This window comes from Aegilops tauschii, chromosome 4, assembly GCF_002575655.3.
Source record: "Aegilops tauschii subsp. strangulata cultivar AL8/78 chromosome 4, Aet v6.0, whole genome shotgun sequence".
Classification (NCBI taxonomy): Eukaryota; Viridiplantae; Streptophyta; class Magnoliopsida; order Poales; family Poaceae; genus Aegilops; species Aegilops tauschii.
In genome coordinates, this window is record NC_053038.3 from 156,144,342 (window position 1) to 156,162,317 (window position 17,976).

A 17,976-nucleotide genomic window follows, 5' to 3' on the forward strand; every position below is an offset into this window, starting at 1 on the left:
GAATATTTGGATTTGGTCCAAGGATGGAAATGGAAAGGTCTAGGGAAGGATTTGAGGACGACAAGCCACTCTGGAAACAAAGAAGAGGTCATCTTCTTCAGTTTTCAAACCACAAAGCCACGGAGAAAGAAAACTCAAGCAAAAACCTCAGAAAAACAAAAGAAAAAGAAAGGGCCAAAAATCAGGCTGTGACACCTAGTTTATTGGTCCCCTTCGTATTTAGTGTAAAATTTTGACCATAAATTTAACTAACAAAGTGTCAATGCTTGTGATAAAAAACTATAGCATTAAAAACTATGCTCAAATACGAATCCAGTGATATGATTTTTGGTGACATGAATTAACATTTTATTAGTTAGATAGATGGTCAAAGTTTGGCACAAAATACTAGTAGTGCTTTGCTACTTCTTGAGCTTGCGTTGATTTTTGCCTTGAAGAGGAAAGGGTGATGCAGCAAAGTAGAGATAAGTATTTCCCTCAATTAAGAACCAAGGTATCAATCCAGTAGGAGGCACAAGCAAGTCCCCAGTCTATGCACCTGCACAAAGTAATAAACACATGCACTCAACGCAAAAAAGGGGTTGTCAATCCCTTCACGGCCTTCAATAAAAGTGAGATCTAATAGAGATAGGTATACAAGATAAATGAAAAGGCAAACTAAAGTAAATATAAATAAATTGTAGCGAGGTATTTTTGGGTTTTTTTGTTTATAGATCTTAAAATATATGATGGAAAATAGACCCGGGGGCCATAGGTTTCACTAGAGGCTTCTCTCTTGAAAGAAAACATATGATGGGTAAACAAAGTACTGTCGAGAAATTGATAGAAAAGCCAAAGTTATGATGATATCCAAGGCAATGATTATGAATATAGGCATCACGTCCGTGTCAAGTAGACCGACTCCTGCCTACATCTACTACTATTACTCCACACATCGACCGCTATCCAACATGTATCTAGAGTATTAAGTTCATTAGAACGGAGTAACGCCTTAAGTAAGATGCCATGATTTAGAGGGATAAACTCAAGCAATGTGATGAAAACCCCATCTTTTTACCCTTAATGGCAACAATACAATACGTGCCTCACTACCCCTACTATGTCACTGGGTGAGGACACCGCCAGATTGAACCCAAAACTAAGCACCCCTCCCATTGCAAGAAATACCAATCTAGTAGGCCAAACCAAACCGATAATTCGAAGAGACATACAAAGATATTTAATCATGAATAAAAGAGTTCAGAAAAGACTCAAATAATATTCATAGATAATCTGATCATAAATCCAAAATTCATCGGATCTCGACAAACACACCACAAAAGAGTATTACATCAGATAGAACTCCAAGAACATCGAGGAGAACATTGTATTGAAGGTCAGAGACAGAAGAATCCATCTAGATACTAGCTATGGACCCGTAGGTCTGTGGTAAACTACTCACGCTTCATCGAAAGGGAAATAAGGTTGATGTAGATGCCCTTCGTGATCAAATCGCCCTACGGTAGAGTGCCGGAAAAGGCCCAAGATGGGATCTCATGGGAACAGACGCTTGCGGCGGTGAAAAAGTATTTTGGTGGACGCTTCTGTTGGTATGGGAATATTTGGGAATTTATAGCGCAAGAATTAGGGTTGGAGGACTCCCAAGGGTCCCATAAGCCCTCTGGCGCCCCCTGGGGCGCGGTTAGGAGGCTTGTGGCTTCCTCAGGAAGCTTTTGCCCCCCTCTCCAAGCTCCATGGATGTCTTCTGCTCCAAGAAAAATCATGATAAAGTTTTATTCCATTTGGACTCCGTTTGATATTCCTTTTCTGTAAAACTCAAAAACAAGGAAAAAAATAGAAACAGGCACTAGCCTTTAGGTTAATAGGTTAGTCCCAAAAATAATATAAAATGGCATATTAATGCATGTAAAACATCCAAAACAGATAATATAATAGCATTCAACACTTGCACTTAACGCAAAAACTAATAGACACTTGCACTCAACGCGAAAAAGGGGATGGCAATCCCTTCACGGTCTCGAACAAAAGTGGTACCTAATAGAGATATGTATAAAAGATAAATAAAAAGGCAAACTAAAGTAAATATAAATAAATTGCAGCGAGGTATTTTTGGGTTTTTTGGTTTATAGATCTAAGCATATATGATGGAAAATAGACCCGCGGGCCATAGGTTTCACTAGAGGCTTCTCTCTTGAAAGAAAACATACGGTGGGTAAACAAATTACTGTCAAGCAATTGATAGAAAAGTGCAAAGTAATAACGATATCCAAGGCAATGATTATTAATATAGGCATCACGTCCGTGTCAAGTAGACCGACTCCTGCCTCCTCACTGTAAAGAACCGTATTGCACCCTACTGACCAGCCACATAGTCTACGTGGCACTTTATTCACTAGTTAAATTGCCACCTGGTTTCTGGATCCCACCTGTCAGCTGGTAGAGCAAAGACGACGGGAGTCCAACCCTTGCGCCTGAACCACCCTAGCTATGTATGTGAGTTAATGCATGTGTATTCCCTCGGTCCGTGAAAAATTGTACATCTAGCATTAGAAAATTTTCCAACAAAGAGTGTACATCTACACTTCCAATGCACTTAGCCTATAATCTAATCGGTATTGCTTGAATAATGCAACAACTTGTGCTCTAGCTATAGGTTGCATGTCTATCCTTAATTACAGCATGCAACAACCTTCCTTTAATCTTCTTCTCTTGGTCAATGGTCGCATGCACACATAAAGCAAACTATTGGAATTTTGCAAAAGGATACCCGCACCTCTCTTGTTCATCCTTATCTCCCACAACTTCATTGTTGAGTAATTAAAAAAGGAAGCCTCTGGAACAATCTGGCATGGTGGCCACTGCTGGCGTCGTCCATCCCCATGCCCTGCAAAGTCCGATCACCAATCACCACCGCGCCCCACTCCTCCTCGCCTAATCTCTCATCTTTCTCGAGATATCATTTCTTCGATGAAATTCTCGAGATTCCATGTTTGATGAAATTCTTGAGATATCATTAGTTTTTACACATGGGATTACTCCTGCATGGTTCAATCATAACAGGTCTTTGTAAAAAAAATGCATCTTGATGTTCCGTGCAATGCACGGGCATCTTGCTAGTACTCCTATAGAAGACTTCGTTGGTGATGATGGTGTGTCTGCCATCCGTCATTTCTGACCATTAGATCTACGTCTAACGATTGTGAGGTAAGTTGTTGCATTTTCACAACAATTTCCCACTTCTCTACCCAATTTGCAGAAAACCCCTTGTATCTTAAAACCAACCACATCCCTCCCTCACCTCATCAAAACATCCCAAGGAATATATTCTGATTGAAACATAATATATTTTTAGAGATATATGTATATCAAAATTAGAGTGTTTTCTATCAAGTTTGTGAATAAGTATTATTCTAATTATGATCCATTGCAACGCACGTGCACATTGATAGTATTTCCAACCATGCAAAAAAATCGCTAGTATTTCCATAGTTTCGTGTTTTCCATCAAGATATTAGTCACTCATATCAATACTTAGTTTGGATTACATACACATAGGCATTATGTAATTAGCCATGCTTATTGGCTTCCAAAGCTTAACTTCCACTCCTACTTACAGTATGTAGAGTATTTAACAAAAAACTACCAGTTTCAACCAGCCCTAGGAAGAAACTACTTTACAAAAAATAGCAAAAGAATACCCATAATTTCTTAATCCGCGCCAAAAACTACTACCTAGTGCCGATTAGGCTCACTTAAACCCGTTTATGACAGGGTTGGACCACATGTCCGTGCTGACGAGGCACCTTAAATCAACACCGTCTATTTGACCGTTGTGTTGACCGTTAAGACACGAGGGACCCAGATCTGAGCATCTATCTTCTTCTTCCTCCGCCAATCATTATTTTTCCTGACATTACTCCAAACAGTTCTTATGCGTGTTCGTCGATGGCGTCGGTGATGAGCGAGCTGGCCGCCGCTCCGCCGGACGGGCCGTATGCCGCGCTGGCCTCTGCACGGGTTGGCTGGCTGGCCCGAGCGTGGCTCAGGCGCGAGCAATCCGCCGCGCTGGCCTTTGCTCGAGCCACATGGCTGGCCTTAGCGCGGCGCGCGCGTGCAAGCGGCCGCACCGCCGGGCCAGCCTATGTGTAAACCTTGCAGACAAGCATCTAGATGCATCCAGCAGGGTGTGTGCTAGCTTGGCTAGCTAGCAGCCGCGAGCGCTGCACGGAGCTGGCATCCGGGCTACCGCAAGATGGGCTCTGCGCCGCCGGCACTTTTGACCGCGCCTTCTACCGGCGGCGGTAGCTGCATCCCATGGCCGAGGATGACTAGGTGGACGGGCCGGATATAGGAGGTCACTCGGGGATTTTTGTCCAGACTGACATGTAGGTCCCACAAGTCATAACGCCTAACTTGCCGGTCAAATAGACGGCGTTGACTTAAGGGGCGACATGGGTTGAAACGTGCCTATAACGGCACTTGGTAGTTTATTACGACGGATTAAGAAAATTTCGGTATGTCTTTGCTAATTTTTGTAGAGTAGTGATTTCTTGGTAGGGCTGGTTAGAAAGTGCTAGTTTCTTGGTAGTGGTTTCTTGTAAGGAACGATGTACTAGCGACAAAAGGTGACACTAGGTTGCGTTGTACTACTAGTGGTCGCGGGAGTGTATAGCTCATTTGGTGGGTTCGATCCCGGCCAAACGCATGGCGGCCATTTTTAAAGTATTAGCCTCGCTGCGAGCCAATATTGTATACTGTTAGCTTGACTATTGAAGTCGAATAGATGTGTCACACCACAATCTGGATGCACTGGATAGCCCAGCCACGTGAACAGGGTTTCCCTCCCATCATCTCGTGGCTCGCGTACTAGAGTAGTACTAGTACTCCTATATATCAATTTACATCGTGCAACGTTTCTCGCCTGCGTGCTCGCCCTAGCCGCACCTCGCTTGCTGCTTCCTCATTAGCTACCATCTTTACACTAGCGCCTCCCAATTAAGCCCGAGGAGCAGGAAAAGCCTGGCACGGCATTGGGAACTATGCAATATGGCTCTGTACATACTCTGTAGCTTATGGCGGTGCACGCATGGACTTCGCTCCATTATCGGCTCTAAACTCTATAAAACATCCACTTGAGGTGTTTTCTTTTAAAACGGAGGCAAAAGGTTTGCCTCATCTCATTAATATAAAGAAGGAAGGACCAACAAACAAAGTTCGACGAGATCCATTACACCTCCACAAATGGAAGCGAAAAGCCTAGTCTCGTTGTATCAAAGAACTCAAATGTTCTGCCCCCGCAATAACCGTTGCTAATAAACAGGTTGCTAGTGTGTGCGTGAGAGGAGCGACTGAGTAGGCCAACTATGCGCTTGAATAGAGCACGGAGAGTACGTAGGTGTACTTTCCCTGCATCGATAGGACAACAATGGTTCTAGAGAATAGTAGTACCCTCCACTTGCAACTGTAGCACCTCGGCCTTGAGATTCAAGAGTTCAAAACTGGTGCACTATAGAATACAGTACATCGCACTACTAGCTGAGAAAGTACTACTGCTATAGTACTACGTAGTAAATAATAGCTGCACCATCGCACTACCACTATGCGTGCCCACATAACTTCCTTAACGAAGGGACGAGGCCCTGCGGTTATGCTCTTATCTCCTCCTCACCAGTTCCCCTCCCCACAAGAGATCAAGGCAGTTCGTCGCTGTTGCCATGGATCCGCCAGCCGGTTCTCCTCCTCATCAGGGCTGGGAGACCTTGGATGATGATCCTGTGGGAGAAATCGCACGCCGTTCCGACGTCCTCACCGCCGCCAGACTCGGTGGTTCCTGCACCAACTATTTTAAGATGGTGCGTAAACAGGCTTGGGAAAAGGCCATGCTTGTTTGTCTTCCATGCATTCTCGATACAGTCCACCGCTACCTAGCCGTGGTTGCACGTTGACTCCGCTAGAGTTGCCGATGTTGAGAGGTAGTCGGATTTTGTCCGATGATTAGGTCAGTCATGGTGTTTGATCATGTAGCGTATATTCTAAATATAGTACTTAGTTATTCCATCCCATACTTTTCTAGTTTCCCACCATCTTATATATAGGTCTGGGTTGGTGCCAACAGAGATTAGATTGCACACCTTCGGCCGGATACCACCATCATTTTGCACAACACCCATAGCAGTGCGGCCGTTCCCATAGACCCCTTCTCCACCATTGGGATCGACCTTCCAGACTGGTTGGTCGTGAATATGTATGATGATGCCTACATGAGATTGAAGAAGATAGCAATTGAGGACCCGCCGACAAAGCGACGCAGCTATGACGATTACTATCTCATCACGGTGTTCGACATAAGGATTGCCGTCAATACAAATGGCCGTGATGGCAGAGGCTGGCACATGTTGGCCGCGACCGGTTTGTACCCCTACACGTTCAAGGACGCCGTGTGCCATGTAGGCCGCATCTTCCCGGTGACAAGCCAGGGGACTTGTTTCATCTGGTTGCCATCCTACGGTACGGGAGATTACAAACGGACTGCACAAACCATCATTTGCATCCCTAACAGTACTCCATTATTTTGAAGGGACCAGTCATCCCACGATCAAAATAAGATCGCTGATTTTGGATGTGCATTTACATCCGTTATTCGGTGTAACCTGGAACCTTGTAGCTGAGTTTGGCATATCGGGTCAACTATCTTAGTAGTCGTTACCCATGGTACGACTGATGTGCGACATGGTCAGATGATCTACCATGATCAGACCGTCACCTGCTACCCAGGTATTCCATTTTCTCATTGCTGTGTGTTAGAGTAGTAGTACTTGTTAGTTCTTTTCTTTTCTTGACTGGGACATGTTTAATAGTACTAGTACTACAATTTAGTATTAGATTTTTTAACCCTCTCGCCTTCTCTTTCATTGTAGTAGTAAGGAGTACTTACTAGTACTAGTACTTTTTACCTTGGAGGACGCGTATATCTAGCTAGGCCCTTGAAGACTTGAACCCACTAGCTCCCACCATTTTTTTCCATGTCTTACTATCTCATCCATGTAGACGAGAGTGGCTATATATAATAAGCCGATTATTTGACTTCCTCTATACTGGAGTAGTACTACTTGCTGCACAATATTACTGACCACCATATTTGAGCACAACATTATCATGCATGGACCTTGACCATGTACGTCACCATGTGTCCAGATCTGAGATGCCGCGTGTACCAGATGAATGGCACCGAGTTCGACCCCCGTGATGCTATGTGGGTGCCGAGGAACACTCTTGGAGAGTACTCACTTTTCATTGGGGACAGCTACCCCATCGTGAAGTAGATGCCACCTTCCGTGCACGACACCGAAGGCCTGCCGTTCATGAAGCATGGTTGTGTCTTCAGTGCGCACCGCCGGATGAATGACATGCTGGGACACGCTATCTCTAATTTATGCCGCTTCACCTTGGATGAGTCTCCATCGTGTGGAACCGGACTAGAAAGCCGCGACAATGATTCCCATTGCCCACCGCTATTGATCATTTCATCTATGAAAAACACATGGGACTGGAACCTGGAGAAGGACCTGTAACGTGTAAGTGGAGTATGGTAAATTGTGAATGGTAGTGTTGTAAATATATGTAGAGTAGTCATGCACAAATTTATCACATGAAGTGAGGATGAACTTGTGTGGCATGATGGAATTTATCCTTTAGAATTTATTGTTAGTAAATGTGTCATGTGTACGTGCAACTTGTGTGCCTGTTGCACAGGCTCCAACACGCTCTGTGAGAAAAAAGGTGGCACCACTTTGGCTATAGGTGACGTGGTGGCATCATACAGTAGCGATCGTTGGCTATAGTTGTAATACTAGGACAACAACTCCAATAAACCTTGCTCTTGGCTCTTCGCCTCTTTGGGACGTTCAACAGTTCGTACTACTGTGAACCTTGCACTTGTCTCTTCGCCTCTTCAGAAGGTCCAACAATGTCATTACAATATGCTTCTGGCAATCTGACACCGAATGAACTGCTGCACGTCCATCTCGAGGGCGAGGGAGAGGGTGATGTAGTCAAAACGATCTCCTCGTCCTGCGAGCCACCGCGCGCGTGGGTGAGGGAGAGGGCGTAGGTGTAGGTAGTAAGCAAGCTCACCTCGTCTTTTGAGCCACTGAGCATGGGCGAGGGAGAGGGCGTAGTAAGCAAGATTCTCCTCATTCGATGAGTTGATGGGACACATCAAAGTAGTACTCCATACCGCGTCCTTTCAGAGTAATATGGCTTAATTTGAAACGCGACAAATACAGTAGCGGTCAACGTATGTAACAATACAGTCATTGGAGTTCATAGTACTACGCTCATTTCGGTCACTATATAGTTTTGCGGTGATTATAGGGTCACTAGCTCACCGTAGAGAACCGTATTGCACCCTGCTGACTGGCCACATAGTCGACGTGGCACTTTGTTGACTGGTTAAATTGCCACCTGGTTTCTGGGTCCCACCTGTCAGCTGGCAGAGCAAAGACGATGGAAGTCCAACCCTTGCGCGTGAACCACCCTAGCTGTGTATGTGAGTGCATGCATGTGTACTCCCTCGATCCATGAAAAATTGTACATCTAACATTAGAAATTTTTCCAACAAAGAGTCTACATCTACACTTCCAATGCACTTAGCCTATAATCTAATCGGTATTGCTTGACTAATGCAATAACTTGTGCTCTAGCTATAGGCTGCATGTCTATCCTTAATTACAGCATGCAACAACCTTGATTTAATCTTCTTCTCTTGGTCAATGGTCGCATGCACACATAAGTCTGCTACTTTTGGGTGTTAATCTCTACTCTTATAAAAAACTGAGTTGGTGATGATGGTGTGCCTGTCATTTTGCAACATAGACCGTCCGATCTATATCTGACAGGTAGAAAGCAAATTATGGCAAATTTGCAAAAGGATACCCGCACCTCTCTCGTTCATCCTTATCACCCACAACTTCATCGTTGAGTAATTAAAAAAGGAAGCCTCTGGAAAAATCTGCCATGGTGACCGCTATCGGCATTGTCCACCCCCATGCCTCCGCTAAGTCTGACAACCAATCAGCTCCGCGCCCCACTCCTCCTCACCTTATCTCTCATATTTCTCGAGACATCCTTTTTTCGATGAAATTCTCGAGATATCATTAGTTTTTACACATGGGATTACTCCTGCATGGGTCAATCACAACATGTGTTTTCTAAAAAAATGCATCTTGGTGTTTCGTGCAATGCATGGGCATCTTGCTAGTTATGCCATGAAGTTCTAGTTCCTCTTGGTCCATGTGTAAATATCTATATGTACAGTCTTTCACGGACGGAGGGAGTAGGTTGAGCACTTGAGCGCGAGCGTGTGTTTTGTGTCATGTGCCGTGTGCCGCATGCATGTGTGAGTGTTGTGTGTGTGCATGTGTATGTGTGAGTGTTGCATGCATGCATGCATGCATGCATGAGGCTTCTACTCCCTCCCATCGACATGTACAAATTTCAAGCTTCATTAAAACGTTGCATGCAATAATTAAGAGAAAACTCACCAATGCGTGTAAAAGTTCTGGTCTTTTGTTCTTCACGCATGCATTCCAATTAATACGTTAGTAAACACAATTTTCTTGAGGAAAATGAGCCCATTATTGAGTACTTTTGAAAAAATTCTTCGGGCACTCATCATTTCCTACTACCTTCATTGATGATTTTTTTATTAACCTGCATATAAACCTCCGTCCTGGTTTATTGGTCCCATTCGTATTTAGTGTAAAATTTTGACCGTAAATTTAACAAACAAAGTGTCAATGCCTGTCATAAAAACTATACCATTAAATACTATGTTCAAATACGAATGCAGTGATATGATTTTTGGTGACATGAATTAAAATTTTATTAGTTAAATAGATGGTCAAAGTTTGACACAAAATACTAGTAGTACTTTGCTACTTCTTGAGCTTGTGTTGATTTTTCCCTCGAAGAGGAAAGGGTGATGCAGCAAAGTAGAGATAAGTACTTCCCTCAGTTAAGAACCAAGGTATCAATCCAGTAGGAGGTGCAAGCAAGTCCCCAATCTATGCACCTGCACAAACTAACAAACACTTGCACTCAACGCAAAAAAGAGGTTGTCAATCCCTTCACAGTCTCGGACAAGATCTAATAGAGCTAGGTATAAAAGATAAATAAAAAGGCAAACTAAAGTAAATATAAATAAATTACAGTGAGGTATTTTTGGGTATTTTGGTTTATAGATCTGAAAATATATGATGGAAAATAGACCCGGGGGCCATAGGTTTCACTAGAGGCTTCTCTCTTGAAAGAAAACATACGATGGGTAAACAAATTACTGTCGAGCAACTGATAGAAAAGCACAAAGTTATGACGATATCCAAGGCAATGATTATGAATATAGGCATGACGTCCGTGTCAAGTAGACCGACTCCTGCCTACATCTACTACTATTACTCCACACATCGACCGCTATCCACCATGCATCTAGAGTATTAAGTTCATAAGAACGGAGTAACGCCTTAAGTAAGATGACATGATGTAGGATCAACTCAAGCAATATGATGAAAATCCCATCTTTTTACCCTTGATGGAAACAATACAATACGTGCCTCGCTACCCCTACTATGTCATTGGGTGAGGACACCGCAAGATTGGACCCAACACTAAGCACCCCTCCCATTGCAAGAAATACCAATCTAGTAGGCCAAACCAAACCGATAATTCAAAGAGAAATACAAAGATATTTAACCATGCATAAAAGAGTTCAGAAAGGACTCAAATAATATTCATACATAATCTGATCGTAAATCCATATTTCATCGAATCTCGACAAACACACCACATAAGAATATTACATCGGATAGAACTCCAAGAACATCGAGGAGAACATTGTATTGAAGATCAACGAGAGAGAAGAAGCCATCTAGCTTCTAGCTATGGACCCGTAGGTCTGTGGTAAACTACTCACGCTTCATCGAAAGGGCGATAATGTTGATGTAGATGCCCTTCGTGATCAAATGCCCCTCCGGTAGGGTGCCGAAAAAGGCCCCAAGATGGGATCTCACGGAATAGAGGCTTGTGGCGGCAAAAAAGTATTTTGGTGGACGCTTCTGTTGGTTTGGGAATATTTGGGAATTTATAGGCCTTGTGGTGCTACCGCTGCACGAACTCATGCCAAACTCGAGATTTGTTTCTTTACTATACATGCACCAATGATTTAATGGACATTGTAATCTCAACATGTGATGGGGAGCTCTAAATTTGAATTTGAAACTCATAAAACGAAAAAATTCAAAACAACTAAACTCGGAGAGTTGGTGATGATGGTGTGCCTGCCATCCTGCAGTATAGGCCGTCTGATTTATATCTGACGGATAGGAAGGAAACTATGGCAATTTTGCAAAAATATACCCACACCCCTCTCCACATTTGCAAATAAGGCCTTCCCTCGTTCATCCTTTTCTCTCACAAGATAAACTACTCTTATAAATGCATCTTGATGTTCCGTGCAACGCATGGTCATCTTGCTAGTCTCTTAGAAGATAAACTACTCATTCAAATGCATCTTGATGTTCCGTGCAACGCACATGCATCTAGCTAGTTTCTTTTAAAATAGTTACTGCGATAATTGGGTTGAAGTGATATATTTTATGTCTGCCCCAAATGATTTCAGATTCACTAGTGGTAACAAAGAAAAGGTTGTCTTGTTAATTAACAGAAAACAGGGTGAAAACTATCACATGAGGCTGGTAAAAACAAGGCCCACTAGGTTCAGCGTCATCGTCACTACAGCTATGCGCGCGCGAGAAGTCTACATATCGAGGGGGCCACGGAGAAAAAGACGTATTGAGTGTGTCTGAGCGAGGCACAGAGACGCAATATTTGAGAGAGAAACCAATTGACAGATTAAGATCAGAGCAAGTTGTCACCCTTCTGCTGTCATTGTTGGGGTTGGCAGGGGTGGGGTGGGGAAGGGAGAGAAAGACGTATCGAGAATGTGCGCGTTAGGCACAGAGGCACAACTAGCGAGTGTGTGTGTATGTGTGTGTGTTTGAAAGAGGAGTAGATAGATTACTATCAAGATCGAGGTGCCACCCTACTCCTTCGGTGTCGGGTAGTGTGCGTGTGTGTGTTTGAGAGAGAAGACAGTCGATAGATTAGTATCAAGATGAAGTGTCACCCTACTCCTTCGGTGTCAGGAAGTATGTGTGTGGGTGGGGGGAGTGACACTTACATATCTCTACTCTTACAAAAAACAGAGTTGGTGATGATGGTGTTCCTGCCATCCTGCAATATAGGCCATCCGATTTATATCTGACGGATAGGAAGGAAACTATGGCAATTTTGCAAAAACATACCAACACCCCTCTCCACATTTGCAAATAATGCATTCCCTCGTTCATCCTTTTCTCCCACAAGATCAACTACTCATACAAATGCATCTTGATGTTCCATGCAACACATGGGCATCTTGCTAGTAGGGAGAAGGAGTTTGTGTGACACATATCTATATTAAGGGATAGGTAGATAGCATGTGTGCGAGGCATACTTATAAGCATCACGGGAGATAAACAAATGGCGTGCATGCAAGTGCCGGAAAAAATGAAGCGATAAACAATGTCTACGCGCACGCGCGCGCGCGCGTTTGTGTGTGTGTGTGTGTGTGAGAGAGAGAGAGAGAGAGAGAGAGACAGAGAGCGAAATCTCAAAACAATAGGTGCTCTGCTTGAATCCCATTGTATGTGTTCATATGGTTCCGAAACTCGAGTTAACCTTAGGCATATGTGTGAGAGACATAATTATACTTGGAGACATTAGTGGCTATGGGTGGGCAGAATTAAAGGGGTGGGCGTGTTCGACAGAGAGAGCGTGTTTGTTTGTGTGTGAGAAACTTGTAGGACGGGGTAGAAAGACAAATTCTAACCTTGACGGAGGGAGATAAATACAAGAAGTGTGCGTGTGTGATTTCGATGCCCACGGGGAAATGAGATATGTATGCGTGCGAGAGAGATTGCACAATTCATTCACGTATCACTATCTAGTGATCGTGGACGTGCATCGCTTGAACATAAATTAATATCTAGTTCGTATCATGGCCAAAGGTACAATATCTAAATAAACCTTTTCAATTGTGCATGCCAAAGTTACAGTGATGTTTCTTCAAACAACCAATGTAGCTATCATGTACATGCACCATTGTTACTCCTGCATTCAAATTCATTAGTCTTGGATGATTTAAGGTTCTATTATGAAGAAATATATGTAATATTCATATATGAATTGAACGGGTACGTAATTTATGAAATGGAGGCTATGTAATAATATGAGGTAACACTTTTAACTAGCGGACTACAATATCCATTTATTTTGTGGGACTACAATATCCATTTCTTTTTGTGTGCCTCTACACTAACACGTCAATGCATTATGTTTAAATTAAATAACCAATGGCACTAAATTATCTATTTACATGAGAAATACATAGGCTGAGCGTTTGATCCCTTTTTTTTGTGAACGCGCCTCTACACCCGTACGATTGACCGCACCCGTGTGAACGTCCAAGTTATCGGTGCATCATCCCGAGTTATTGTATTTTTTCTGGGGTGGACTTCACACAAGTTATTAACTGTTGACGCGTGCCCTGTGTACACAGTCTCGCTTGACCTTCCCGCTAGCACGGTCCAAAATTAGTTGAAATTGGATACGAACGATCCTGTGGGCGGCAAAATCTCCCACCTCCTTCTAAAATTTCCGCCACCTAGTCTTTAGCATGCGAAATTCCCCTTTTGTCCTTGGTACACGGAGAACAATAGTTACAATACCGCCCTCATCTACATAATAGGTCGGGGCTGCTTTGGTAACTTCTGCCCCCCCACCACACGGCACCCCCATTTCCTCTCCCCTGCCGCAAAAATGACTAACTACACAGCTCCAGAGCATCTTACGTCACGCCGTCCGTACTTCATCGGCCTTTCTACCCCTCCCATCTCGAAACCCTAGACTGCTCATCCACCATCGTACCAGAGCCCATTCACTGCTAGCGGCGTCCACCTCGCCAGATCTGCTTCTGCGGCCGCATTTACCCCTCCCACCTCCACTAGAAACAAGTAGACTGCTCATCCACCACTGTACCACAACCCATTCAGTGCCAGCCTTGTCCACGGCGCCGGATCTGCTTCGCCGGTACTCTCATCAACCACAGCACATTTGCAGCGGCTCATTCACACTCCCCACCATAGACGCTTCCACACCCCCCGGAGCCGCCCCACTGACGCCCCCGTCGACGACCTCTGCTCCTCTTCGCAGACACCTTCCTCAACCCTACCGGAGCCGCTTCACCGACACCATTGTTAACCCTACTAGAGTAGCTTCTCCCATACCATTCTCAACCCTACCGGGGCCGCTTTGCCAACTCATAACTCCACGCCCACAGATCCGATCGTCGCACCCTAATCCAACCTACCGGAGCAACTTCTAACGCCCCATCCACGGCCGCAGATCCACATCATCAACACCATCCTTAACCCAACCACTAGAGCAGCTTCAACGACGCCCTCGTCCATGGCCATAGATCCGCTTCGCCCACACCATAGTCCACCCTACCGGAGCCGCTCGACAAACACCCTACTGGACGGTTCTAGATCTCCTTACCGGACCCCGACAGCCAGCGCAGCGTCATCACCCTTGACGTTTCTAACTTAATTCCCACCATCTAGAAAGATGCCAAGCACCCGCCGCGGCCTAGGTACTTCACCTTTAAACCCGTCCAGCATCACTTGCCCGATGTACTTCAAATATACTAACATGTCGCTGTTACCTGTTATGCAGCTGGCAAAAACTACAAGGACGATGTTTCTCCTAGATCTAACAACTTGGCCAACCAAGATCCTGGACTGAGGCATTGCTATGATCTTGTAAGTGCGTCCCTCTCTCTTGTATTGTTGTGTGCCTACCAGCGTGCTTTGCTAGGATTTGTGACCAGTAATCCCTTTGTGCAGACAATGATTTCTACTACTGGCTGCTAAATTAGATATGTAGATGTCATACATGATACTACCTCGTACCTCCGTTCCTAAATATATGTCTTTCTAGAGATTCCACTATAGGCTACATACGAAGCAAAATGAGTGAATCTACACTCGAAAATGCATCTATATACATCTATATGTGGTACATACTGGAATCTCTACAAAGACATATATTTAGGAACAGAGGTAGTATATTACACAAAACCGTAGGTGGCATGTAGGAATTCCAGTGCACTACATTAGGCTCCCTTAGAGTGCATGCTAGTCCAGCACACGGAGTCATGGCTAGTTTATGCTACGCACACAATCGTTAATTGGTGGTTTAAATATGCGCAAGGGATATGAAATGTATTATCATGTAGAGATGTCTGAAATTAGCCATGTCAACTTGCAGATAGGGTTACACAATGAAAAAGTACAAGATCCATGTGGCAATTTCATGGAACATCGCAAAAAAGGAGAGGCAGCGGTGAGCCTATACAGTGTGCTATGGTAGGTCACTCCTCCATTGCAATCATCATAATGTTATTTGTATGTCAGTTCTATTGGCCAAGTTTCTTAGGGACAGTTATTACGAGTTATCCTAAGGAAATAAGCACATGTGAATATAAGCTCAAGGTAATAAGTCAACCAGTTCTTTTCATTGCCTTCCTTTTCAGCTTATCTTTGGTATGATCAGTGAAAAGTCTAGATTGCATTATATTTTGTCATTTTTCTGCCCATATGAAAATTAATTTGACTTGCAAACATCACAAATTGAACCCACTTCAGTAATTAATATGATAGGAAAACATACCATCACTATTTGTTCAAAATGCAAATACAAAGATACCATCTACTTGGCACAATCTACTTTGGTCAATGTCTTCCATAGAGATCCCATTGCCTAATTTAAATGAAGAACGCATGACCCACATTTAAATGAAGAACAATTATTTATTGAAATTCGATGGTCCAAGTGGCTGGTTATTATCATATAGCAGCACCACCTGAAAGCATCATATAGCAGTAGCAGCTCATAGCAACTCATCATACAACAGCAGCAGCAGCAGTGTGCAATTCATCATATACCAGCAGCAGCTCATAACAATTCATCATATAGCAGCAGCAGGAGCGACTCATAGCAATTCATCATATAGCAGCAGCAGAAGCAGCTCATAGCAATTCATCATATAGCAGTAGCAGGAGCAGCTTATAGCAACTCATCATATAGCAGCAGCAGCTCATAGCAATTCATCACATAGCAGCAGCAGCTCATAGCAATTCATCATATAGCAGCATCAGGAGCAGCTCATAGCAATGCATCATATAGCAGCAGCAGAAGCAGCTCATAGCAATTCATCATATAGTGGATCAGAATGAAAATTTAGCAAAAAATCAGAGGAGATCATCACCTTGTTGGATGAGCTCATCCTTCAATAGCACCTCAAGGCCACGGCCTAGGAGGAGGGGAGGGGAATAAGGTGCCTTCTGTCGTAGTGTGGCATCAACCCTAGTTGTGCGGTGCCCGCTGGAGTAGTGCGTTTGACGGACCACAGTGGAGCAGCTGCTGGAGACCATGAGAATGAGGGGCGGCGCCAGAGGAAGGAGCAGCAGGGGAGATTTGGCCCTACCCCCGTCCATGTAGCCTAGCTGGACAGAGCATAATCGAGGACGAGGCCAAATGGGACCAGTGGCGACGGCTCGCTGGAGGAACCCTAGCGCTGCAGGCAGGGGATCGATGTAGAGGGAAAGGGGAGAGGAGATGCAAGCGGGCAGGGCAATTGCGTTTTGAGGGTAATATAGGTAGACAACAAAGTCATTTCACTATTCCCCTTCCCTTCAATTTTTAGTGAGCTTCTACCCGAAACACCCCCTCCAAAGCAAAATAAGTTAAGCCCAAGCCCATAACTAAAAAATGACTTCTTTACATCTTTTATGGCTTATTTTGACAGTAAGCTCTGAAAAGGTGGAATAGAACTGGCCCTTAACCTGCAATTCAATTGTGCGTGAAATTATGAGTCACTCCTACCTGCTATAGTGTACATTTAGGCATCATCATACATGCATAACCTAATACATGTGCATTCCATTGTAGAATTTGGAATATGCAATGTTTATGTTAGTTCATACGTTGCACATGATGTTTAAATGCCCCTTAAATCTGGTCAGTCAAGTGATGGTCTTTAAGCCTCCTTCTTTGCTTCTTTTCTTTATACATCTGTTCAATTGCTTGTTTGCATCAGCCAGCCATACCAGAACTGTTTGCTTTGATTACTTGTTGTTCTTGACCTAACACTCTAATAGAGCTTGTCAACGATTTAAACACTAAGGGCTGCTGTAGTGGGGGATTGTCTAACTCATAGGTGACATAAAGGTTTGGATGTACACTAAAGTAGGCTCTCCAAGAGTACCTGGAGATCCAGTTCGAAGGTATGCCTAGTTTTTACATAGTGCACACATAGTAAATGCTCATTTCATTGTGTGCAAGTGCAAGAGATGTGGCATGTTTCATTATGTGGTGTTGTTTTCTTATAATCTCATCCTTTTGTGTTGTTCACAGACTAGAAAGTATGCATATTTATCTTCCAAGGAGATGAGTAACTAGTTTGTGTCACCTTGCAGAGGGGGTGCAATGAAGATAAGATTGAGGATTTCCATGTACAAGATGTTAGGAAGGAGCCTTGCAAGAGAAGTAGGAGCAGCGCTAAGCCTGTTCAACCAGTTAAGGTAAGTCACTTTATCCAACTCAACAGTTCAATTCCTTGTTTGTTTCAGGCATAGTTAATTTGCCCTTTTCAATTGCTTTATTTGTCCTCACTTAATGAGATTCCCAAACAATGATGCCTGATGTTGGGTACTTGTATAACTATTAGTGGACATAATTAAAGGCCTTTCCATTTAATTACTCTGGCGAAGTGTGCATGAAGCTTTGAAGTCTATTAACCAACTATTACTGCATGAGGCT